A 25,952-nucleotide genomic window follows, 5' to 3' on the forward strand; every position below is an offset into this window, starting at 1 on the left:
GGCAGGAATTATGACCAAGGTTGGAGAAAAGGGAGACTCTTTTATCTCTTTCCTTTTCACGCTTGCTGCTTGCACAGTGTGAAACATTTCTTCCCCTTCCGGGTGTGCCCGTTTTAATGGTATTATAAAGTCTGTCACAGGGATTTACATGTCAGTGTAAATCCTTGCAGCTTCCCTGTTTGGAGGATGGAGTTAGAGCTGTGTGGATGTATGAGGTTTTTTCCCATGCAAAATGCTGAAAATCATTGCCTTGCTTAATGCTTTCCATAGAAGAGAAAGCCTCAGATTGTTTGGAAGTTGGTTTTTAATTGCACCATTTCCAAGTGGATCAAAATGCTTTGCTTTTGCTTAAGGAACTGAAGGATTTAAAAAAAAAAAAAAAAGTCTAAAAGTGAATCCCCATTAGTTTCAGCAAAGTGCTAGGGAAAACCAATAGGTTCTGGGGAGCCAGGACTTGGGTAATGACTTGGAAATAGCTGAGTTGAGCTCTGGTGAGAAGGCTCCTAGCAGCACTTCTAGCAGGCCTGGAGGGCTTCTCAGCCCTTTGGAAAGGACCCTTGAAATCAGCCTTTGTTAGTTTTCCAAAAGAGATAATTGGGGTTTTGTTCCTACAACAGCCACTGGAATTCTCCCTGTGATTTTTGAGTGAAATACAGGAAGAACACTTCAGTTCCAACATACTAACATTTTTTTATGAGAAGTCTTCTCTGAGCATTGCTGAGCAGTTCAGGTCTGTGTGTCCCCTAGCATTGAGCTGCCTTTCCCAAGACTGTAAAGCAAATCAGTAGCAGAGCTGGGAAGAAAACTTTGGTTGCCTGGTTTCCCTGTCTGCTGCTATAAGCACTGGGTGACCACACGCTTTCCCGTTGCTGGGGGTATGTACAAGTGATAGATATCCACGTGCCTCACCTCTTCATAAATGCTTTGAGATTTAACAGCATATTTGCCTGATTTCCACTAACCCAATCACCATGCGCCAGTACTCTCTTATCTGTCGGGATAGCAGTCTTAACCATGGCAGAAAACTAGGGGAAATGACCCCCCAGAGAGGTAGCACGTACCTCATTTCTTAGGGGAGACCTGAAGCAGTCTTTGGGGTTGCTGTTCTGGCAGGTAGCAAAATCAGCGTGGTCCACCTGATCCCTTGCTGTTGCATAGAGAGCTCAAGATGCTTAGGAAATCTGGCCAATTTAATTGTATCTCTGCTAATGAAGGTTCCTGTTGTTCTTTTCTAGCATCTCTTTTGCAAGAAGCAGTATGTGCTAGCTGAAATGGGGGGAGAGAGAGAGAGAGAGGCCAGGGTGCTGTCTGGTTGCATATGTCCTTCTGCATCACTGCCTCTTCAGCGATGGGCGTTGAACATGGCTTGCGCTTGGTATGCGCGGACTGAGGTTTAGCCAGGTTCCTTGACCTCTGGTTAGAGGGAGCTGGGTGGAAGGATCGGACCTCATCTTGGCTTGCAGGCCCTTGAGTTGTGTCTCTGTCTCTAAGAAGGCCTCTCATACACCTTAACTTGTCCTCACCTTCCACTAGGGCATGTTTTCGATCCGTATGGAAATGGAGCACTGCTGTGGTGGACTGTTTCCTGTCAAGGTGGTGTGTTACAAGTGTTTGTGCAACACTGTGCCGAGCCATGCTTTGTGCCTGTGTGTTTTGTGTGAATTTGTAGCCTCACTCTGGGAGAGCAGAACTGCGATAATGCCCTGGAGACTGAGCTTTTTATTTGTATTTTCTTCCCTTTAAAGTTTTAACAGTTGGCTTCCAGCTCTCTGCTCTATTGAACTTGTGTTTCTCACTTTTAACTGTTCTAGTCTTCTTGGAAAGCCCTAACAGAGAAGCCAGCTAGAGCTGTACTGTGAAATTGTATCCGTTAGCACTGGCTGAGATGACAGATTGACTTGCGTCGCCTGTGTTTGTGCTGACAGATACCTCGCGCAGGGTAAGGCTTGGGGTACTCAGCTTTTGGGTTAAGTTTAAACCGTGCCCACCTGTAGGTGACGCATCAGAACGCTGGGGTGGATGATGAATATTTCATTATACGCCTCTGCATGCGGTGTGGGTATTTCTGCTTGGTGTTCAGGCTCTGGGATGCGATGGGACCAACTCCTCTGTTAGAGGCCCAGCTTCTCAGTTTTGCTTTCTGCACTTGCTGACCTTGGATCCGTGCAGGGTGGTCAGTTTGGCAGGAAGGAAACTCGTTCACTGTCTGTCTCATGAAAAGCGCTTTTTTATTTTGGGTGGGACACACAAACACCTTTTGGTGGCAAAGATATTTGCCAACACTCCACTTGTGAAGGCAGGTGCACACCCTAACGTTTGTGAGTGGATGCGTTTGGAGTGTGTTGGGTGAGGGTATTAGTGTGGCAGCTTCAGCGGTCCTGTGCGTAAGTCTTACGCTGCCTGCCAACATCAATACTGTGCTGTTTGGGGGCAAGAGGTGAGCTTGCACCTCAAGGCCTTGTCTCTCCCCCTCTTGTGTAGGAAGTCTATGGCTGCAGATCTCTTTTGGTGCAACTGTGTTGCCTTTGGCTGAGCCCATGTAGCAGGTTTTAGGTGTTAACTATCAGTTCCTCTTCCTAATGCGGTATTGGCTAAGCTAAAAGTGATAAAGGCGCTCTGCTGCTTGGTGGAAAAACAGCCATGGTCTGGGCAGTCTCTCAACTAGCTAGCAAGAGCAGGGGGAGGGCTGAAGAGGGGATCGTATCCCCGCTACAACAGTTGCTTGCCCTGTGCAGCTGAATTGTTCAGATGCCGCAAATATTTAAACTTGATGGGTTTATGCTCAATTAATTTAAGTCCTAAAAATAGCGTTTGGCCAGGTTCTGTTGCTGCTCTGGTCCCTCTGAGCTATCAGACCAGTATAAGGGGAAGGAGGGTCAGAATCCAACCAAGATGTCAGACTGGTAGAATTCCTTGCCAAATGCCCTAGGCCAAAGTAAGCAAATGGGTGGCCTTTTTGGAGGTCCCAGGTGCTTATTTTAGCTTACGAGTCATCTTTTGTTTCAATGTGGGAAGTGGAGAAGGAAGAGAAATAAAAATGATTAACAAGTTGAGAAATTAGTGCGAGGAAAGTGGAAGAACTGGGGGTGTGGTTAGTGCTGGTTATCTCCAGGCTACCTCTGAGCGGGTGTTTAACTGCTATTCTTTGCTTCTTTTTTGTTTTTTTTTTGTTTGTTTTTTTTTTTGGGGGGGGGGGGGATGTCGTCATTCCTGAAGTGGAACAAAGGGGATGGTAGTAGGCACTGTGGAATGAAATTAAGGAAGAGAAAACGAAGTTGTATATCGAGTTAGCTGTTTTGCAGGAAGATGTATTGTGCTGTGGCATGACCTCCCGATGGAAGGGATGGGTAGAGCCCTGTCGGATGGAGCTACTGAATGCGAAATCCTGCTCTGTCCTTTAGAGAATAATCTTGGGTGCCTGAGGGCATGGGCTTGTTGATTTAGCAAGCTGTTCCCTGCCCTGGCATCTTTCACAGGTATAACTGAAATAGCAGCACTGATTTTGCTCAGCTCTCAAAACCAAATGTCAGCCTGAAAGACATTATCTGGCAACTGGAGATGCTGAAAAATGGAGCAGGTGAGAAGAAGCTGCTGCAGAGCTGCCGGCTTCGGGTAGCCAGCACCGCCGTGGTGATGCTTTCAGGCCCGGCCTCCGCTGTGCGAACCACAAACCAGAGCGAGCAGCTGGGCTCCAAACTCGCCTGCGAGGGTGCAGCCGGCAGGGTCGGGGGCAAGGTGGCTGGTCGCTCTTAGAGCAGCTTGGTTTTTGGAGAGGAACTAGTCAATGAAGAGCCTTGCAGGCGCTGTGTGGGAGACACGCCGCATCGTCAAGGGGAGAGGGCTCGAAGGAGGACCGAGGACCGTATCGCAGTCACCGGCTGTAGCGTTTTCCCGAGGCTGCCGAAGCCTTTGCGCTGGTGGTTAAGAGCCGCTGTTGCCCTCGTGTTTCCTTCCTGCTGCCGACGGGGCAGACGGCGCCACGCTGAGCTGCAGTAGCTTTCCCTCTCGTGTTTCATGCCGTGATGATGCCGTCTGGGGCAGCGAGCAGGGACTAGGGTGGGCTTTTCATATTAGGGTTTGTTTTTTTTCTCTTTCTATGAGATGGTTAGAGATGGGCGTGGGGAAGGGTCCTGGCTGGCTGTGCGGCGGCGATGAGCACCGCGCACGTGGTCACCACAGCGAATGATGGAGGCGTGGGAGCCAAGAACAGGCTTGAACGGGGCCGCGCGTCATCCCTGGCCCGCGGAGGCCGACCGGAGCGCGCAGAGCAGAGCTCGCAGGCGGGCCTGGAGCTGCGGCCAGGCGAGGCGCCAACGCCTCGCGGACGTGGACGTGGACCTCCTTCCCGGGTTGGAAATCCAGACCTACCTCTGTCGGATTGCTGGGTGACTGGACGCCTTGCAGAGTTGGCGAGCGCCACGGAGGCAGCGGGATGTGGTTGACGGGCGGTGGGGCCCCGCCGTGGGCAGGGGCGCAGCTGAAGCGCTTGCGGCTCCTGCCTGCTTGTTACTCGCCTCTTCTGCCACAGAGCTGTCAAAATATCCCAGGTTTAACAAACCAACTGCTATTAAAAGCTCACGCGGATCGTTTCTGACAGAACCAGGCTGGGGTAGCGTGCTGTAAACACGTCTTTGGGAGATGTGAGCCGACAGCGACGCGCGTTGAGAAACGGGTGGCGGGCAGCAAGCTCGGACCGAGGGCAGCGATCCCCCGTGGCTGCGGCACCTCACCGAGACCTTCACTTCAGAAAGCCGCTTAGCTGAATATCAAGGGACAGCTCGCCGACGAGAGCTCGGAGGTGGGAGTGGAGAGCTCGCGGGGAGGCCGCGGACGTGTCGGCCACGATTGCCGCTTGCCTCGGCAAACGTGTTGAGCCCCTAGTCGTGATCTGACCTAACTGCGGGGGGACGATGGCGTAGAGGAGTCGGGTGGATGAGGAGGACCGCTGAGTGATTTGGGATTGAAACTCCTCGGCTGTGCGCGGTGCCTGCCGCGTAAGATGGGGCAAGCAGCTGCAGCAGGCCAGAGGAGACGGAAGATGGGCGGCTCTGTTCTTGTCATGAAATGTGTCAGCTGTGTGATAAAAGATGGGTGGATGCTTGGGAAAAAGTAGCCTGTAAAGGAACAGTCCTGCCGGTGGGAGGGGGCAGGATGCTGCCAGGAGCCCAAGCTGTTCCTGTACAGCTGACTGCGAAACCTCTGCAAAAGCCAGCCTTGTTTCCGAGTGGGGTTCAGGTGGCCGGTTGACGTGACCCAGCTGTGCTGAACAGCGGATGCTGCTGTAGTTTTGCTGAACCTTAACCTGCTAAGAGGGAAAATTTGGGCAAATTTGACAATGGTGCAGGATAGAAGACCGTGCTAGTACCTGTGCGGTTGTGGGGTTTAGTAAGGAAAAGATGAGAGCAGAGCTACAAAGGGGAGGATGGTCTGTCCCGGCAGCAGCTTCTGAAGAGCTTCTAGCGAGCAGCAGCATTGCATACAACCGCTGGGCCGTTTTAATGGCACAAAGGGGAATTGCAATGCTTTATAAGCTACTCTGCTAATTGCAAAGAAATCGAAAGGGCTGTTGAAGGCTCTCACCCTTCAAGACAGACCTGCAAGGTCCCGGGCAGAGATGGGCAGTGGGAGGAGAGCTTGGCTTGCCACTCCCAGTGTGGCACCTTGTCTGGGAAAGGCGAGCTGCAGGGCTGTCAGATCCAGGTCTTTCTACATCGCTGAACTCCCATAAAAGCAGTCCCGAGGAGCCGGGAGAGAAGCTGACATTCTGTAAATTGAAAAAAGAAGTCCCCAAGGTGGTAAAATGGCTCTCGGTAAAGATGTGTGGCATTTGGATCTCTGCTTTGCTCCCCCAGCCTCTTTGCATGGAGTTTTTTCCATTCCGATGACAAAAATTGGAGATGTTCAAGTTAGTTATGGGATCGGCAGAGATCCTTTCAGTAAACCTACTGAGAAAGAAAGCCCCCTGAGGATAAGTTCACCTTCCAACAGTGCTGAAAGTGCCCTGATTTCTCCAGTTTTCAAATGAGAACGGCGTTCCCGGAGGCCTCCTCTGCCTTCCCCAGCCAGGACTCCTAGCAAGAATCGCCACAGTGCTCTCAACTTTTAACTTTTTTGTCTCCCAGCTTCTGGTGCTTTTTTCCGTAAGTGAAACTTTGACAGAGCCAGAAAGTTAAATAAGACGGTGTTTCTGGAGATGTTTAAGCATGCAAGTCCTAATGGCTTGTGTGAGCCGGAAGGCGAACACAAACTCCAGCGTGGTTGTTTGAAACCTGTTGATAGTGAGCGCTGGTCACCTTGGACTTGGCTCCCAGCAGAGCACCGCAGTTAGCGGAGCAGCAAACCGTAGCTTTGGTTGTGCTGGTTCCTTCAACCTCCAGTGCCCCAAGTGCTTTTCCACCGCTCGCTGATCCCGTCCAGGGGAAGCTGAGGCAGGATTTCACTTTGAGAAGATTTGCCTGGGGATGGTGCAAGTATTGCACCACTTACTCACATAAATACGTCCCCCATGTTTTCCTTCATAGTGACCCCTGTATTTCCCCGTCAGCGTTCGGTGATAGCAGGCCTGGCGAGCAAGACGCGCAGCCTCCTCCAGGCAGCTCCTCGCGTGTGCTCTTTGCACCGTTTGAGAATAAAACCAACCTTGTCATTTGCAAAGGCACTTTAAAAGAGGCCCTAATTAGTGTCTATAAATTGCTTTCGTTAACCTTTCCAAGTTGATGCGATCTGTTCCCTTGTTACTAAAAACCTTTTATGAGGTGCTTTAATTTTCCACCCACATTATTAGTCTCCTGAAGCTTTTTACATGGAGTTCCTCTGCGCTGTCCAACCCTGTGAGCAAGTGCTTTATCTGCCTGAGAAGATTTTTCTCCTGGGTTTTGTGGCCTTTGAAGGGCCTTGAAAAAGATCTGTTTTATCCTCAGCAGTCTGAGTGTGTATCTGTGTAATTGGGGAATGACTCAAGTCATAAATGAAAGGTTTCTGCTCAGTAACAAACATGAGAGCTGAGTTTTACGCTCCATAGGTGTGGAAATGAAATCCGTTCTCTTCAAGAAGCTGTGAGTGGGAGCTCTTGGCAGTGATGAATTCTGTTAATTTTGTTAATGGTGGTTGATAGGCGTTGCAAAACAAGATTCACATATTTGGCCACATTTAGCTTGGCTTTTTTTCCGCACAGTCTGCATCTGATACCAATGTGGGTAGCTCACATATGGCAAATAACTAGATGGCATCTGGGAACACAAGCAATATTGAATATACAACTTTCTCTGTTGTCATAACAAGTAAATAATTTTTTTTTTTGATTTCCTGGAATTTTAAACAAGTAGGAAAATTATTTCCACTTCCAAAAGAGCTTGAAATGTAAACTTTTCTTTTTGGAAACTAATGCTGAAAGTTGATCTCAGTTTTTCCCAGAGGGAAACCTGCTCTCCTGAAATTGCAGAGGCAATTTAAATTTTGCTTCAAATCCAATTAAAAAAAGAAAAATACTTGAAAAGATAAATCAGAAATATATTTTTTTGTTTTTAAAATATCAAAATGACGTATTTTGTTAACACCGAAATATGCTTTTAAATTGTTGCACTAACTCTTCTAGAAACTCTGGTTTTGGTGTGTCAAGCCTCTTTTTAATGAAAATATTTTTTTGGAAGAATTCAGTTGTCTGTTCTGCAGATGCTGGCTGTTCTGTGCACTGAGCATGAGTGCTTGGGGTTTCAAGACACGTATACTGAGAAATGGACACTTTCTGTAATTACAGAGCAAAAATTCTGCATCATTTGAGTTTCTAAGCTCACAATAAGGCTCTTAACACAAGCAGTATTCCTCCTCCTCCCAGCGCATTGGACAACTGCTTTTCTTGACTAAAACAAGAACTGAAAATATACACTCTAATGTATTCTGACTATCCTGGCAAAGAAACAGTATAGGGAGCCTAGCTAGAATTTTTTGATGCGAATTTAAAACCCCTTAATTTCTTGCAGGCCCTGCTGCCCTTGTATGGTCCGTGGCCATATCTTTCCATTTGAACTTGGCTGTTTAGGCAGAGCGTGCATGGTTGCAGCTTGCACAGTGGAAATAGGTTGGTTTCACGAGGTTTCAGTTTCTGGCTTTTAAACATGTACCAACCTCTACCCTTTCTGATACCACTGAAGTATTCCATACAGGTGTCGTAATAGCCTTGTAAGATAAACTCTTAAACATTAGATTCAAGCTACTTGTGCCCCTTGGTAAGGAAGGTCTGTATAGATCGGGATGTTTTAAATCAAGGGGGGATTGACCAATGACTGTTGCCAATCCCAGATTTCGTTCCTTACTGAAAGCAGTTTAAATCACTTAATCTGCTACTAAAGTGTTGACTACAATGTGCTTTGGAGGTGAAAGTCAAAAATTTTTTCTCCTCAGTTGCACATAAGAATTTGGCTCCCTATACATAGGTCTGTTGCTTAGAAAACACCATAAAAGGTGAGCTGTCTGGCAGTGAATTGCTTTTAGTTTCCCTTAGCTGCAGTTACTGCGTATCATGCATGTTGCTGCAAGTGGGACCGCATAGGAACATGTTTAAATTTGGCATGACTAGTGTGCAATGTTCCCTGGAGTGCTTGGCCAAGGACAGCCCCTGTGCAGTCATGAACCGTACAGCTGTCTGACTAATGCGCAGGTCACACAGGGTGTCAATGTGAGGTTGCCATCGCTATAGGCAGTGTCTGTGGGAGAGCAGATGTTGTCCTGCAGGTCCCTGCTCATCTGAGAGATGTGCATGGGAGTTTGTATCCGCCCCTCAGCACAAACTAGGAGTTTCTCTGTATTATTGATGTCGTTGATGGTCGCTTATGAATGCAACTGTAGGTAGGGAATATTCCCTTTCGAAAGGAAATCCAGGCACTGTGGAGTGAAGGCTGTAACTCTTATCGCCGTGCTTGTAAGGTGCAGCAGGTAGGATATGTAAGGTCACCATCTGCTCTGCAAACCCAGCTCAGCCAAGTCACGGTGGGGAGAGCCTGGGGCACAGTGGCTGCCTTAGCTGGGAGCGTCGTGGCTTTTGTCAGCTGAAGGCAGATTACTGATGGTACCTTAGCTCAACTAGGTGCTTGGGGGATGTTCACGCATACAACAAGGCACTAAATCCCTCGCACTTAACCTTTCAGTACTTTTATCCTGGCTACTCTGCTTCTAATGAAGCCAAGACAGCCCAGGATTGTTGTTTATTTTTTGCTATCTACAGGCTGCCAAATAGCAAAGTCAGAACCTCCAAATCTGAACCTGGTAATATTTGTTGATGTATTGGTGACTTTTCTAGCCAGTAACTTCCCGGCTTGTTTTCTCTTGTGGTTTCCCGGGGGGGGATTATTGTCCTGAGGGGCACCAAGGCCCTGAAGTGCAGTGATGGCCACTGATGTCATGACAGCAGCATGTGTTTGGCTGCCCGTTCAGCAGGATAGCACCATGGAAGGCTGATACTCTAGCATAGCCACCTCCTCGCTCTGGGGCTGTGACATGGGTTTTCTTGCAGTTGATGTTTCTTGCCTGCCTGGCCGCCTTCCAGGCGTGTGCTGTTCCATGCACTCAGATAATTATATGTTTTGTCCCACTCCAATAAAGAGAAACAAGAGAACATAAATAACATCTCAGTCGGGGACCTCCAGTATCTTCTACATAATAAGCAGCAGCAACCTAGGATGAAGTCTCAGCTATCTTCCCATGCTGGCTGTGATCTCCGATATCCAGGCTTTGCCTCACTGCAGGGCCGTGTTGTGATATCTAATCCAGTTCTACCCAAAGTAGGTAGTACAGTAGCCTGATCACCCGTAAGAGCTCACCGTGCTGTGTTCCCCCGCGTTGCACACCATCCTTGCATGTGTGTGGTGTGCAGGACCAGCACGTTCCCCCCCCCACGTTCCCCCCCCCCGCCCCCGGCAAATGCGTAACTCTTCTTTGCAAATTAATATTGGTGATATTTCTTTTTGGAGGTGGAGCCTTCTTGGCAGGGCTAAATTTTGCGTGCCTGCTTTGCCTCAACACGCTGGAAAGCACTGTGCGTGAATGCAGATCCTGGGCAGGAAGAACTTGGACGTGGTTTAGCATGGCTGCTAGCTCTACGTTCTGCCTGTTCTCCTGGTCAAGGATAGCTTTAAAAGTGGATTAAATCTATTTTTTTTTTTTAATTCCAGATTTAAATTCTTGTCTTTCTTGATTCAGGCCAGCTCTGCTCAGCTGGTATAGATTTCTTCCTCCTAGAATCATGGAAAATAGAGGTTGAAAGAGCCTCAAGAGGTCATGTAATCCACCTCCTGCCTCAAGGCAGGATCGACTGTATCTAAAATGCTTGCTAATTAAGTTGGAGTTAGGTATCTCAGTGTATTTATAGGCATTGCCACAACATAAGAGCACACATACCTGTGCAAGTGGCCTTGGTTCTGGTTCCTTTCTTTGCATTTTTTCCACTTGCTTATATTTATGCTCCCTTATTTTGCTTTGCATCCCATCCTTACTTCTCTTGGTTCTGAGTTTTCCTACTTCCGTGAAGAACGCTCTAATTCTTTCTTTAATAGCAGTTGCTATGGCAGCCAGTTCAGGCCGTACCTTATAACCTAGTGCAGAGCAGCCTTTACATACACTTTCACTGCTTGTTTTTTCCTCTGGGGCCTGGCCAGGTCTTTGGGAAACCTTATCACCGGTTGCAAATGCCTTGGTTTAAAAAAAACAAAAAACCCCAAAAAACTCAAACCCCAAAGCAGATTTTGGCACAACTGTTAAAAATGTCCTAAGCCTTGCTTACTGTCTAACTCATCACCCAAAGGATGCTAAATAGGCCAGGAAGCAAATTGTTTAATTCTGTCTGCTGATGCCTTTGTAATCAAGAGCCAAGATGCAATCAAGCACCCGGCGCTCCCTTTAATTTGGAGAACAAGAGCCCATGTGCAGTTACTAGCAAGCAGATGCGGTTTCCACTGAGGTCTGTGCAATTTGCAACTGCTTATTGCTGAATTTGGCCTCCAGATTCCCTAGATGCCATGGAGTGGCCTGGCTTTAAACATTATTCATATAGGAAACTGTCTCTCGTGTTTCTCATGCTCAACGTACGTTTTACAACATTATTGCAGCATCTGTGAGTTTGCCCAAGGATGTTGTCATGCTAGATCTGGACTCCCTTTTTCCTGGCGAGTTTGTCTGCTCTGCCTTGGCTTTGCTTTTAGAGTGGCTAAAGAGTGATTGTCCCTGTCCTGACTGTAAGAGTACCAAACTCTGAACTGCTATGGGAAACTTCCAAAAGTCTCTTTGTGTGCCTTTATATGGGGCTGACGAGAGCTCCTACTAGTAAAAAACATTCCTTTTTTCCTCCTAAGGACCTATGCTCTCACATCTGCAAAGGGGAGAGTAGAGCAGGAATCAAACTGAAAGCTGCTCTCGCACACAGTTCTCATTGCTTTCACCAGTCCTGCGCATCTTGTTTCAACTGGGTTGGTGGCCTATGGTTTCTGCGATAGAGAAGTGGTTAGCTGCCTGTGCTTTGTCCTTGTTGTGTTACATCTACATCCGTCAAGAAAAATGCACATTTTGAGTGGGTAGGGGGATTCTGGTACCTTCAAACTCTTTCCATTCTGGTCTGAATCAGAGTAGCCAAAATTGGAGACCAAGTGCTGGTATGAGCTCGGTTCCAGTTGAAATGTAAGGCTTGAATGTGGACTGAAACAATATGGCTTGATGCATACATGATGTATGCATGCATCAAACTGAGTCTTTCATGAGCCCCATATAAAGGCTCATCTGAAGCACCTTCTGTGTCAAAAATGTCTAATCAAATAAAAGCAAAATTTTACAAAGAAAATACACCTGAGTGAAAATATGACGTCCTGGACACGTGAAGGAGTATAGCAGCTCTCCTGTGCAGAAATTTCATTGCTGCAGGAATCTGCAGTCTACACAATGGCTTGGGACAAAAAAAGTCACCTGGAAAACCATAGCTGCCCTCATGCTCTTGGTGGGGGGAAAGGAGAAATGACCCTGAAGTAAAGGACAGACATTTCACTCATGTAAGGACACGGAGGGAGTGCGTTTTGTCTGACTTGGATACCAAAGTTAAATTTGAGTCTCGTGTATTGGCAATGGGTCTGATCCAAACTGAAGTGCCTGGATTAGCCCCTGGAGAGTCTGTTGACTCTATGGAGACCAGGTTCCTAACTTAGCAGCCCCAAGTTAGGTGGCGCGTGCAGCTCCCTTGGAGAGTACGTTTTAACCTACTTAAAAGCTTGGACTCTTTCTGTGACTTTAGAACTTTTCAGACCTGGTTTATGTATGTGTGTGTGTATATTTTATATATATATATATATATATATATCTACATATGTATGTATATATATTTTTTAATTTCCAATTCTGTCAGTTTGTCTTTAATTAGCAAGCTCTTAGGCCAGAGCAGGACTCCTCAGGAACTAAATGGGACTCGTCTTTTAATTAAAGTTTTGGTTAGGTAGCCTGAAATAACCCTCTTGGAAAGGGCCAGAGCTCCACTGAAGGAGGACGTTCCCAACAGGTCTACAGACAGTGACATTCTCCTCAGTTGATCGTAAGGCTTTTTTTTTTTTTTTTTTCCCCCTTCTGAATTTGGTGCTGTCGAAATACCAATGCAAGTCCTGAATGTGATATGAAGCTCCAGCGTAGGCTGAAACCAGTCAAGTTTCAGCATTCCTGGTGGATGCTGTGCCAAACATGCAGGGTGCCCAGGTTGGTAGGCGATAGTGGGTTACAGAGTGATACTTGCAGTCGGTTTTATTTTTGTTAGAATGATTTTAAAATCTCATGTTAAAGGGCAACTAAAAGGGATTCCCTGCCCATTTGGGTAGTAAATTTATTCTTCAACAGCTTAAATCATGCAGTTATGAAATAGGTATGACCAAGCTGCTACTGTGCCCAATGACCCAAATTGTTCTCATCTGTGATGATTTTCCATCACTCTTCAGAGCCAGGAAAGTGTCATTTGAGTCGCTGGTCAGTGTTGAGTCTGCAGTGTGGAATCAGTATTTGGATCATCATTGCATCGTGTCAGTGTCACTCAGTGGTTAAGATGATTTCCCCTGTGTTTAATAACCGCAAATACTTGCAGTGTTGATCTCTTCAGTTATTCTAAGGGGAGCAAGAAAGCAGGAAATATTTCTTGTTTCACTTATTTTCAGAAACATGTTTTCTAGCTGAAGGACAATATTTGTTGACTGATTTCCGACTGTGAAGTGAGATTGACAGCTTGAATTGCTGCTAGAGGTGGAAGGATATGTGCTGGGAGCAGCGCAATGTGAAAGAGGAGGAGGCATGGCCATCTGGCTTTGCTTGATCCTTGTATTAGTCTCTCAGTTCTGAAGGCTTCCCAAAATATGTTGCTGGTCTGGTCTTACTGGATCAAGCTGCAGTAGGAGCACAGTCGGCTGCAGTTAACTAGGGGTTTCTGGTGTGCTTCTCCAAGCATTTTGGCCCACATCCATAAAAGTATTTAGAAGTCTAACTTCCACTAAGTCCTTTGGGGTTGTCCACCTAGTGCATTTGTTCTCCTTAAGACACCAGAGTCCATCATAAAAATATTCAGCTCCTTTCTACTGGGTGTTAGTGTAAAGACCACCCAGTTAAGCGCTCTTGGCCCGTGGGATTACAAAATGCTGACGTGGGGCTTTGTCCCTGTCAGGGATTGCCCTGAGGAGCACCCGTGATTCCCAGCAGCTGTGGAAACATCTCACCCGTTTGCTGCGGGGCAGAAGTTACCCTGCACGAGAAAGCGAGTTCGGTGCTGCAGGCTCCCCACCCTTCTCCTCCTTCCCCCTTCCCCAGGAAGTGGCGATGGCTTTTCCAGCCGCGCAACAGGAGGAAACAGGGGATCCTGTTTACTTACCCGCTAAGCTACTCTCATGTATTTAAAACTCTGCTTTGCTCCCTGCTGCTCATTGCTGCTGCCCCTTGTTAGCCAGCTGCCTTGGTCTTCCCGGAGGGCACGACCAAATGAAATGCCGTGGTGGGGGGCAAGAGGGGCCCAAGAGGGCCCCCAGCTCAGCACGCTGATGCCAGGCTAGGGAGTCTGCGCCGCTGTTGCTGTGTAAGGGGGAGAGGAGAGTAACAGCTGGCTGTGGTGCGAGGGCCATGAGGTCTTGGGGCCAGTGGGGCAGGGGAAGGATGTTTCTTCATGCTGCAGCAGGCAAAGCTGGTCTTGCAGTTTGTCCTTGCCCAGCCTTGGAGCAGGGAGGGCTAGAGCTCTCCCACAAGCTGGCATGTGCATTTTTAATATTAAATGAAATGAAAAGGGCCTAATTGTGAGCCAGGTTCTTTCTGTCTTATAGTCTAAAAACATCCTGTTCAGTGTCAACTCCTTGGGAGCTATTGGATAGCATCTATGCCACTGCGTGAGCACGGCAGTTCAGGACTTACAGCAGCCTGCAAAAAAAACAGTGATTTAGGCAAAGACTAGTAGGACCACCTCAAATTTCCTCGGGTATGTGAACGTACTGATCCTGGGATGGTGCCAGGCATTGATTTACTGGGAGGGGAGAAAGCCTACTTGTATTTCCACAGGGGCTACGCAGTTCCTCCTCCTCTGAGCCAGCCTGAGCTGTTTCTACCTACGCTTGCGCATCTCCAGGACGCGCACAGCTCCGGAAACCAGCGGGCCTGGCAGCGGCGTGCAGGGAAGCTGCCAGAGCCACCTTCTCCGCGAGCCTGGGACGCCGAGAAGAGCGGCGGGCTGCCGTCCAGGAGAGCTCTTTGCACGCTCGGCAGCCCTCGGGAGCGCGTCGTTAAGGCGGCTTTTTGGGAGAACAGGTGTGCGAGGGGCTTCTCGCGGCCGCGGGCTCTTTGCCCTGCCAGCCTCCAACCTGTCTGTTCCCCGCCGCGAGGGCGGCCAGCACCAGATGGCCGCGCCGTTAATCATAAACCCTGCCGCCACGCTGCGGGCTGGGAGAGGGTTTTCGGGCAACGGTTAACGATTGACCAGCGGAGCCTGGGCACCCAGCACATCTACCGAGCAGCCGCCTTTAGCTAAAATTAGCCGTTTGTAAGCGGTGTTGGCGGCTGTGCGTAGCAACGAGCTCATCCTGCCAGCTGGGGGGATCTGCTGGAGGAGGTGGCTGCTCCCCCGTGCCCTGGCGGGCTAGGCTGGGCGCGAGCGCCGGCAGCGGGATCCTTCCCTGTCAAGGCTGCAGAACGCCCCTCCGGCCCCTTTGCGCGTGGGTTTGAGTTTCGCTCTGGGGAATACCCCAGGAGGGGGCTTCGGTTGAGCTGATAGCTCTCTGCCGCAGAAGCAACCGCCCGCGCTGGAGAGCGGCGAGGACAGCGCGATAAGGCCAGCTCGTGGCCTGGGCGCGGGAGCGGGGACCAGTCCCGGCTGCGTGGCCCTTCCCGTGCTCAGAACTGGGCTCGGCGAAAAGCCGTCGTCCGGCAACGTACCTTGCGCCCGCCTGTATTCAGGAGAGACGCTGCCCCACGAAGGGAGAGGACAACGCTGGCAGGCGCTGAGCGTCACTTAGTCTAATTTATTTAATTAAATTTTTCAGGCCTTTTTTTATGGCCTATTTTCTGGGCAGCTGCTTAATGGGAAAGTAAGCTGGGAGGAGGGAAGCTGCCCTTGTTTAAAAGGGTCTGCTCTTAGCTTATAAATCTGGGCCAGATCTGTTGGTACTGGTGGCTTTGTGTGAACCCTGGTAAGGAAAGCACCCATAAATGTGATTTATATAGCTGGTTTGTGTTGCCAGACGAATCTGGATCGGTCTCTCCTTCCTGATTGGTTTAGATCTCTTTTGATCTTCCTCCCTGCAAGGAGAAACCCCAAATGATTTAGCCTTATTCTCATGTGTTTTCCGTCCGTCTGATGGCTCTTGCGACAAGGCCGTCTCAGCTCAACTTTAATTACTGTTGAGTCATCTAACGCTGGAGTAGGTGACGCTTCGGTGTGTAACTTTGTAAATCTCAGCTAACGTTCGCTGGGAATTTTTGCCAGGTATTTTGTTTCATTTTTGAACAGGTTAGTTTCAGCTTGACAAATGCCCTGGATTTAAGACAACAATTGCTGCTAGTTGTCCAAAGGAAAACAGTAATTAGTTGTGTTTTGTTGAGCCTCTGTTGAACTGATGTGCTGCAGAAATCAAGTTTCCTGAAGATAGTTACAGGAAAAGAGTGTTTTCTGCAAGTTCCCCTGTCTCTGCAACATAAACGTTGCAGAGAAGTAGCTCAGAATCCAAAATCCAAATCTGGGATACCCTGGAGTTCAAATCACCCGGTTTTAGGACCACAAAATCATTAGCTGTGCTGCCATAAAGTTATTGGGTGTGCGTGTTATTGGGACGATTGTCACTTCTGCTTGCAGATCCTGTCTGTGCCTGTGACTTACACCGCTTTTGCAGGCACAGCAGGGTTTTGTGAATGCGGTGGCTTGTCTGGTCTGAATAGGTACAGTTTTGAAAAGGAGCCTCGAGTTACTGTGAGACAAGATAAGAATAGTTCTGGGAAACTTGAACGTCGCTGCCTGGCTCCGGGGTTTGCCTGCTGAATTGCGCTTCCTGTGACTCAGAGAGCCGTAGCGAGACGTCGGCTTCCTGTGAAATCACTTCAGTTCTGAAAAGTTGCTGGGACGCTCGTTAAGTAAATCAGATTTGTAATGAGCTAGTCCTCGCTGCGCTGGTGTGCAATGACTAAAAGGTATTTCACTGTGCTCCTGTTTTCTTTAATGCGTGACTTGAGAGGGCTTTGAGCGACCGATTGGGAAGACGTGAAGCAGCAAGGATGTTTCACAAAGAGGTTCACGTAGCCGTTTCCTGACTCCACATTGGTTTCAATTTTCTCTCATGATAAGTAGAATGCAGGTCAGCAATTTTTATCAAAGTATTTTTCTTGTGAGGGAAGATGCATTACCTTATGTGACACTAGCACACGGCGACTGATCCAGAAATGTGGGCTCTCGTTAGGCTGTTGATGTGCTTCTATCAACAGCAAATTTCTCCTTATTTCCAGCAAGGATATCAGAAAGTATTTGGCAAAATAGCAAAGGCAGTACTAGGAAGGGGCTGTCAGCCAACAAGTTGGGGGGGGATCTTTGTAATTCAAGAGTTGAGTCCGCTATCTGAAGAAGCTCCTTGGTTAAAATACTCTGCGGTGGAGGGAAAAGGGACTAAATGGTTGTAAAACATCCCAAAACAGCTGGCAAAGTAAGGACTTCTTTATAAAAGCTCTTGGCATCTGCACAGTTCCTTGGAGAACTTTTCTCTTTTGTTTTTTTTTTTAGTTTTGAGATAGGAATCCAAGTGAAAAAGCTGAACGCAGTTACATATGTGGGTGCAGTTCTGACCTTCCATCAAGATCCACCACTGCGATCTTTACTTCTGCATTAAGCTGGACTTTCAACTCGCACAAGACTCCCTGCTCTGGGAGTAAGTGAGAGAGGACATTGTTGAGGAAGGCGGTGGCCTCAGGAGCTCAGACTCCAGCGGGGCTTCTGCAGGTGGTGGGGGGTGACGGACCAGCACGTCCCTTCCTGTAGGCAGCGGGCAGTTTCTCTCCAGCTCCCTGGTGGGCCCGGCGGGGCAGAGGCCGGATCGGGGCAGTCAGTTGTGCGTACACAATTTGGTGCACAAAGGCCCAGTGTGGATGAACGGGTAGGAGGCGGTCAGGGAGTGAGCAAAGGTCAGGTCTGTTTGAATTCCTGTGGGACCAGGGTGCTGGTGGCTGGCCGGTGCGTGAAGGCTGGAGCAGGTGGAGTCTGCTGCCCTTCCTCATCCTGCGGCAATGCTCCGGCAGGTACCAGCTGCAGTGATTTGCTCCTCTCTGCCTGCAGCGGTGACAGCCTGGCACCAGCCTCAGCCAAGTATGCTCAACATTCATCTCCTCTTGTATGGGTGTTTTATTTACTGGAAATCCCTGGTGTGTATGCTCTCCTTTTCAATTCCTTTGATGCTCTTGCGCATTAGAGGCACAAAACACCTCAAGCCAATTTTTTTGTATTGGGTCTGTGTAGAGAAACGAAGCTCTTGAGAAACATCCTCACTGGAGAGCTGGCTTCAGCAGTGAAGAAGTTAATTTTATCTATCTAGAAAACTATCCGTGCTTCATACCAAGCCCGATTGTCATCTTGCTGCTTTTAGCCCCTGCAGTTGTTCTGTCCCTAGAGCACTGTATGTGGCTGTTTGATCGAGAGGCGCTAGATGCATATTTCTTTGGAAACTGCCGCTTGCTTCAGTGCTCCCTAATGCCCTGACTTGGTAGAAAAGGTAGTGCCAGAGGCTGCTTTTCCTTCTTTGGTCCTGTCACCAAAACTGTGCAGTGATATACAGAGACCTGGCCAGCAAGTATGTGCTCAGTCCCCTAGCAATCATCCTTAGTCTCCTAGTAACTGCTTGGGGGGTTGCATAAGTTTCACTTAGCTTTCAGGGCCTGCTTTGCTGGCCATCCATTTCTTCTTGACTCTGCCGTGGGTGTACAGGATGGAGGGGTGGCAATGCCCCTGCTCAGCGCCCAGAGTCGAGCCAGAGGCTCTGGCTGGAGTTGGTGGCCTTGCAAGCTGGGACCAGCGTTCACGTGCTTGCGTCTCGAGGGCTCGGAGCTGGAATTTGGTTCAAGGTTTGTAGGTCAGGTCTTTGTTATACAACTAGACTGGTTTCAGCTCCTCATGTGAGATCCAGGCCTCACTGGATGTTTCTCGTCGGGCTGACTCCTTTCCACAGGAATTATTCTTTATGATGAGATATATGGAAAGAAATGAAATTTCTTTACGCTAACTGAGGTGGTGGTTGAGGCTTGCAATGGGATTTTCTTCACTCTCTGTGAAATTTGGGGAATTCCTGAATTGTTTGTTTACAAACAGCTGCTTGGAAAGAAATCACTTGTTTTAAGCAGTTTCACTGTGTTTTTTCCAGACAAAGGTAGGGCCAAAACCATTTGAGGAGGGGCTTTGTGACTGAGGGTAGACGTAGCAACGAGGATCGGATCTCCAGCAGCTCACAAAACAGCGACGGGTTCCTGGGACAAGGTACCCTGGGCGTGCGGGCATCCGTGGTCGTTTGAAGGACAGGACTGCTTGGGAGAGAAAAGTTATGCACCTGGCTTAGTAAACCGGAGCGAGAGGTGAACCTCTTCCACTTCCGTTTCACAAGTGCTAAAACGGTCTGTGGTGTCTCCAGGAACGAGCACACTTTAATTCCTGTTCTCAGACTGCTTGGACCGTGGTGTGAAACGGCCCTTTCGCTCCTGGTTAGCAAAGCCCGCTCCCTTTCGTGAAGGGCGTCCTCTTGGGGAGGGTGTTGAATAAGATGCCATAGACCTCTGCTGCTCTTGAGTAAGTCAATAAAAAAAAAAAATACATATTCTTTGACCAGAAGCTTCTGCCAAACTTACTCAATTATACTCAGTGTTGGAAATCCTGAAACCAAATAAAAATCAGGGGCAGAAAAAAGGTCGAGGACTGTCGGAGCCCACACAAGCTGTTGGATAGGGCTGCGAATCTTCCCGGGGCTGAGCCCTCCCCTCCGAGGTGGGACGGACCCCTGGTCCCCCCGCAGAGTCGGTGGGCTCCCCCTCGGCAGCCTGGCAGCAGTGCTGTCAGCAGAGCGGTATGAGCAGCTGCTTGAGCATTAATTACTTTAATGAACTTACTAAGGTGGTTTTAGCCACTACAGCGTTTTGTTGTTGCCATAAAATTTTATGAAGTCGAAATATGTCTGTGGAACGGGTGGGAGATGAGGCAGAGCGGAGGCCTGGCTTCCCTCGAATCTTGACGTTCGTCTCCAGGCAACGCCATCGTCGCGGCGTTCGCTCAGCCGCTGCGCGGAGCCGGCCGCGGCAGTCGGCGCCGCAGGGGCGCGAGCTGAGCGGGCGCTCTCCCGGTTGGCTGGCGCCTTCAGGCGTCGGGGCGCGCGGTGAACGCAGGCGGCCTGCCGCTCCAACGCAGGAGGTGCGTGGCACCTTCCTCGAGCTGTGGCCGCTGAAGACACCCGGCTGTGGCCCGTGACGCCTGGCTTCTGGCAGCGCAAATGCACCGCGAAAAAAGTCCCTGTCGTGAGGGACCTGCTGGCGATGAAGGGACCTTCTTAGAAGCAAACAGGAGGGAATGAAACGCTTCGCTAGCCATACGGGTGTTAACGCAGAAGTCGGAGGGATCCTTTCACCGCCGGGGAGAGGGGGATGGTCCTGCCGCTGCTAACGGCAAAGCTTAATGGGGGATGTTAATGACTGTTAATTATTTTGGAAACTGTCACTTCTCGGGGAAACGCAACGTAGTAGGAACGGGGGCTTTCCTCCGCTGTCGCGGAAAGGGAAGCTTGATTCCTCCGAGCTCGCCGCTGCGCGGGAGGCGTTGGGCTTGCCATGGGAGCGCAGGGAGGTGGGCAGCGTCTGTCATCCCGGCTCAGGGAGCCCCTCGAAGGCAAGGGAGCGAGGTGCGGCGCGCCGCCTGCGCTCCCCGCCGCGCTGCCCCCTCCGCGCGGTCAGTGACGCCGCTCTGATGCGCGGGGCGCGCTAAACAGGGGATGACCACTTGTATAGGAGCTGTAGGAATTGTGTGGTTTTTTTTTTAAATTGGGGTGGTTTAAACTATGTGGTTTTAGTCATATAATCGCACTACGTAAAAAAAAAAAAAAAACAAAGCAAAAAAAAAAAAAGTCGCTGTACGCGCCGAGACTAAAGGGCTCATCTCGCGAATCGGATGAACCCTGCCGTCCCGACTTTCAGGCTTAAGCGGTCTGCTGTGAAGCCCTGAGCCAAAGGGTGTTCTGGAGGAGAATTTCAGCTCGCTCTCTTCCACTTTACGTTAGATATTTGCTAATGAGGCCAGAGAGGCTGAGATCCGCTCTGAAGCCTGTTAGAGCTGCTGTAGGTGTCGGGAGACCTGAGTTTATAAAAATCCCCAGTGTGAGCGCCGACGGGTTTTGACCCCGGATGTTCCCCCTGCGTTAAGGGCGCATCCTTGCTGCTCCGCTTCTCTGCGGTTGGTGAAAGGGAGCTCGGTTTTCTTTCTCCGCTTGGCTCTGATCTGAACGTTTTTGCTGAATTGTCATGTTTTGCAGATGAAAGTTTTAAGTCGACCGAAATGGTGTTTGAAAACGAGTGAGCTAGTCAGTAAAAAGGAAAGGGCTCCCAACCCCACACGCAGTTTCTTTGTTCGCTGCATCAAAGTGCAGGAAGCTCAGCAGAGGCGCGCCGGCGGCAGACCTGCCTCGCTTGGTGCTGCCGCGCGGGCCTGGGCTTTGGGGAGCGAGGATGCAGCAGGGATGGGTGAAGGCTAGAAGCTGAACCTTTTTCTTTTTTTTTTTTTTTGGGTGCGTGTGGAAAAATCTAAATGACGCGTCAAGCCGTCAGGCTGTTTCCTGGTGGGCTAACCTCATAGCAGCCGTGAAGCTGTATTATGTCATCCCGGCTTGGCGCACTCGTTTTCTGCTAGTTGAGTTTATGGGAAGCAGAATTTGCATAAAACTTGTGGCAGAAGGTGTTTCAGAGAGTTGTTAACCTCGTGCAGTGAGGCAGGTGAAGCACATGCGAAATAAGGGGGGTCAGTACACAGCGCACTCTCGTAGGCTGCAGACTGGTTGAAGTTGTATCGTTGCGTGTCTGCCTGTTCCACCTAATTTGAAAGTCTTCTGTCCTTGTGCGGTCTTGGGGGAGTCGCGGAAGGGGATTTCAAACCTTCTACAGTGAACCTGGGAAATGTGAAGTGAATAAGTGTGCGTCCTCTATTCTTGATAACAGCACCTTTTTTTTTTAACTTGGGTACTCAAGATAACTGGGCTAAAATTCTGCCTGCAAGACAAGCAGCCTATGGCGAGTTACTGCTGGGATCCTAGTGGGCAGACCCCTGCCCAGGTCGCTGGCCTGCGAGCTGAAGGTCTCGGGCCTCAGCGTCCTGGCTCGAGGTGGGCGTTAATATCCTGTGTAGCAGCTGTCCCACAAATTTCTTCATATACCTTCTCTCGATCCTGTCTCATTTATTATAAAAGACTATATTTCTGCTCAGTTCAGGTGCTAACTCCTGACTCCGCTCTCAAACGTACGAAGCTGTTTCCATGCAGCGCTGAGAGTTGATGTGTTGCGCATGGATAAGCCGTGGTGACTTCTCTGACAATAGCTTGTTGGTTGCCAAAGGCTGGAAGAGAAGTCCCTGGGACTCTCCAATATCCTATTAGGTTGTTTTCCCCTAGTCTCCAGCAGCGATGTGTTGACGTTGCAGGCAAAACTGCCACTGAGTTAGTAATGGGTTTGGTTATGCTGAAAATGGACTTGGGGCGTGAAGAGCCCGGGTGTACAAGTATTTCATGGAAATCCTGCTGCTTGGTACGCAATACTCTGTGCAGAGATTATCCTCCCCCTCTGGGCTCATCCCATCTGCGGACGGTTTGCCTTCGGCCGCGTGCCATGGTGCAGTTGTTTGCTGCCGGCGACAGCTGCCCGTGGCCCCGCGCAGCTCTGCACCAAGGCCGGCGTCGGGCTGCCTCGAAGGCTGCTGCCGGCGCCACGGGGCAGCAGCTGTGGGACGAATGCTGAAGATCGCGGGGTTTCTCCTAGATTCTAGGGTCTGACCTGAAAAGCAAGCTAAATGCACTTTTGTTGTTAATGCAAAATAAGTTCTTAACTTGTGCGATTTCTCTTTGTATAAGAAGCCTTCAAATGAAGGTTGAAAGGGAGCTGGCTTGCATCTCTGGAGGAAGAGTGGGATTTGATCAGCCCTGAAAACCTGTAGACTTCTGGGACGTGGCCTTGCAAGAGGGGAGATAAGAAAGGAGGTGGTCGTTGCTAGCTGGCTGCTGAAGATCGGGGAAGGCTGGTTATAAAATCCAGGCTTGGCTGGCAGACGTGCTTCATTCTCCACCTTGGCCGTGGCATTATTCCTGATTCTTAATTAAATGAAGCCTACCTTGAGCCCTTCAAATGACCTTGTTTCCCTCCCTCTGGCTTTCTATTAGTCCTCTTTTCCCAGCCCAATTCCCTAATGCAACGTACAAATAGTTCTTTGATTTGCGTTGAAAGGTAGAGACCTTCCCAAGGGAGCAACACCAGCCAAGAGCTGCTATTGAGCAACAGGTTTGGTTTTTCTTTTGAAAATATCCATGTACACAGTTACTTAATTGTGTTGCATAAGAGGTTCACCTTGCGGTCTGTTTGCCTTAGGAGCTGTTAGCATTAAGACTTCAGCCCAAAGGCTGAGGAGCTGGAGAGGAAGAGAGTTTTCTCACACCCAAAGGTCTAGGCTGGGACTCGGGACTGAGGGGTGCTGTCGCAGCTGTGCCAGGGACTGTCTTGATGACCTTGGCAAAGAAACTGGAGCCTCCAGAGTCTTGGTCTAACTCAGTCTGAGATGTCACGTCTGTGAAATGAGGCAAATACTGATTGCGAAGTCCCCGGAGACGGTCTGGAGCGCGCTCTGCTAACGGCAGCAGGGCGGGCAGAGATCTCTGGATGAGACATCCTGTTGAAATTCAAATCTCTGAAGCGCTTTAGATGTGCTGCTGAATAATTACGTGTCACAAAAGCAGAGGGGCTGCTGCAGATCAGTGGGTGTTTTGCTGGTAAAGTTCAGGTTGCTTCTAAAGTTGCATGAAAGGTGTTTTGTTTTTCTTTTTTCTTTTTCCCCTATAGTGCTTACTTTTTAAAAGGAAACCACAATCTCTTTAAAAAGGAAAAAAAAAAAAAAAAAAAAAAAGAAAAGAAAGGGGCAGGGGGAAGAGGGAACTTCCTGTTTCATAGACGTTTCCTTTCCAGTCTCTAGAAGAAATGGTGCTGTTGAGCAGGGGGTGATGTTATTTTTGCAGATTATCCTTTAACTACTGAAGTGCACCCCGTAGTCTTCCATGCGGTGCAATGGTGTGTGGCACGTCGTGCTGGAGGAGGCCTGGCGGGTGACACCGACTCCTGCTGTTGCCGTTTCGCACAAAGCTCCCTCTTAGAGGGCTCTCTTGCGGAGCGCTGCTTCCCGTATTGCCCTTCTAAGTCGAAAAGTCTGGTTAAGACAGGTACTCGGCATCCGCTCTTCCCTGAATGCAGTGATCCAGGGGGTCAAACTTAGCTGTATGATTTGATCTTACATCTTTTAAAGATCCTCACTCCAAACGTGCTCATCTGAAACTAAAGAGAGACAAATTTGGAGGAACAAACTAAACATGCTGATTGAGGTCAGAGTGGATGCTCCTGAGGGTGCAAAAGGTACCGAAAAAGCCAGAGCAGCTGGAGCTTCTCCAGCAAGGTTAAAGAAGCATGGCAAGGCATAAGAGTCTCTATAAACTGGAGACAGACTGAAAAAGAGAAGAGTCTGGAAGTGACTTGCTGGCTGTAGCAAGCCAGGTCTGCTGACGCTTTCCCTGGCTGCAGTCAACAGACCGTCGCTGGTGGGAATTGAGATACGAGCTCACGGCAGCTTGAAAAGCAGGTATATACTTCCCCATCCCCTCTACCGAAGCCTCTTTTCCTTTACTTTTAACTAGAAAGTTTCCTGTTTTGTAGTTGAGGATCTTAAAAAATTCATGCGATTCAGGTCAGTGTACAGCTGCTTAGCTGAGTTCATAGAACGCCTGAAATACTGACTTGGAGGTAGGCTGTTGACTCTGGAACCTAATAACGCTTTAAAATGACGACATGAGCTATTTCCTGTTATACAGAACACGTTAGAGTATCCCACTGTGAATATTGGCAGACTGGCTCTGTATGACACTTGGGGTGGTACTGCAGTTCTGCTTCTCAGGCAGCAATTGCCTGTTACGTTATTGGGTTAATGTAAATGGGGAAGGTCTTCAGGTACTCAGAAAACAGCTGGCAAATGTTACCTCCTGACACTACTTCTCCCTTTTATTTAAACATTTCTTAAGCTGTAGTTTCTATTAAAGCCAATTAATTTGGTGTTACTGCATTTCCTTTTTGGTGCCCTGAAAGCTTTATTTTCTAATAGGCTTAGTATGGACTTCACAGATGGTGACTGCTGCATATCTTAGTAGATAGGTTTTGGTCCGACACATCAAAAGTAGTCTTTGAACAGGTATTTAAGTGGGATCCTCTGTGCTACTCGGATAAAAGGCTTTGATGTTGTGTTGTCTGAATGGATTTGCATGTGTTTTCACAACTTCTGAGTGGAGTTTTTTGTGGGAAGAGAGCTGGAGAGCTGCTCCAATTAGCTGCAGCAGTTGGAGAACAGGAGGTCCTGGTCCAGCCAGGTCCAACCTGGTCCAGGAAGTCCTTCATCAAACTTCTCTGGAACATTAAGTAAAGTGAGATGTGTTGGTTGCCTGTTTGCTTGTTTACTTGCTTCAAACACCTTTAAGGTGCTAATTCAAAACATGGGGGAAGCAGGTTCCTATCTGACCACTGCTGGAAGATATTGCTCTGTTTCATTCCCTGCTTTCTGTTGGTGCTCCTTGCTCAGCCAGCTAGTGGGCTAATTCCTGCTGCACAGGGTGCAGGACAGGGCTGGCATCTGGCTTCTGAGGGGGTGAATTCTGCAGAGCAGTAAGGTGCCTAAAAAACCAGCATTGCTCTGCTCGTTGCTACAGCTGCTATATTGTCCTTGTGAAACTTGGCCATGGTCTGCTCGATCTGTAGTTTCGTAAGTTTGACTTAATTTCTTTTAGCACTCTTTCAACAAGCACACTTCACAGAAAACATCTACTCCAAAGTGACTCTTAAAGAGCGGAGAGGGCTCTTTCACAGCCCAGGTGTCACTGTCGCAGTGATATTGGGAGATCTGCTTTCCTGGCTCCCTGCCCACAGAAATCCTGCTGAAGGCAGCTGAGCCCGAAGGGATGAGTGTTTTATATAACCTTCAAGCCCATCATCTGTTTAAAAACCATACCAAAATGATTTATGCATTTTTCCAATAACAGATGAGGACTGGGAAACAGAAAATAATCTGACTTTAGTTTTCCTTTATGTATTTGGTAGCTCGGTGTGGACCAATTTCACTGTTAGTCTTTGTGCAGGAAGAGAGCTTGCGGATGCTTTTTAACATGAAGCTACATCCT

At 48.8% G+C, this 25,952-nt stretch overlaps 1 protein-coding gene across 2 annotated transcripts in view; it reads left to right on the forward strand.

Annotated features, from left to right (window-relative positions):
- The window catches only part of PPP1R16B (protein phosphatase 1 regulatory subunit 16B), a 71,279-nt gene that overhangs the window by 21,106 nt on the left and 24,221 nt on the right, over positions 1-25,952 (forward strand). The gene's annotated exons all lie outside the window — the stretch shown is intronic.

The sequence above is a fragment of the Struthio camelus genome, chromosome 18 (genome assembly GCF_040807025.1).
Source record: "Struthio camelus isolate bStrCam1 chromosome 18, bStrCam1.hap1, whole genome shotgun sequence".
Taxonomy (NCBI): domain Eukaryota; kingdom Metazoa; phylum Chordata; class Aves; order Struthioniformes; family Struthionidae; genus Struthio; species Struthio camelus.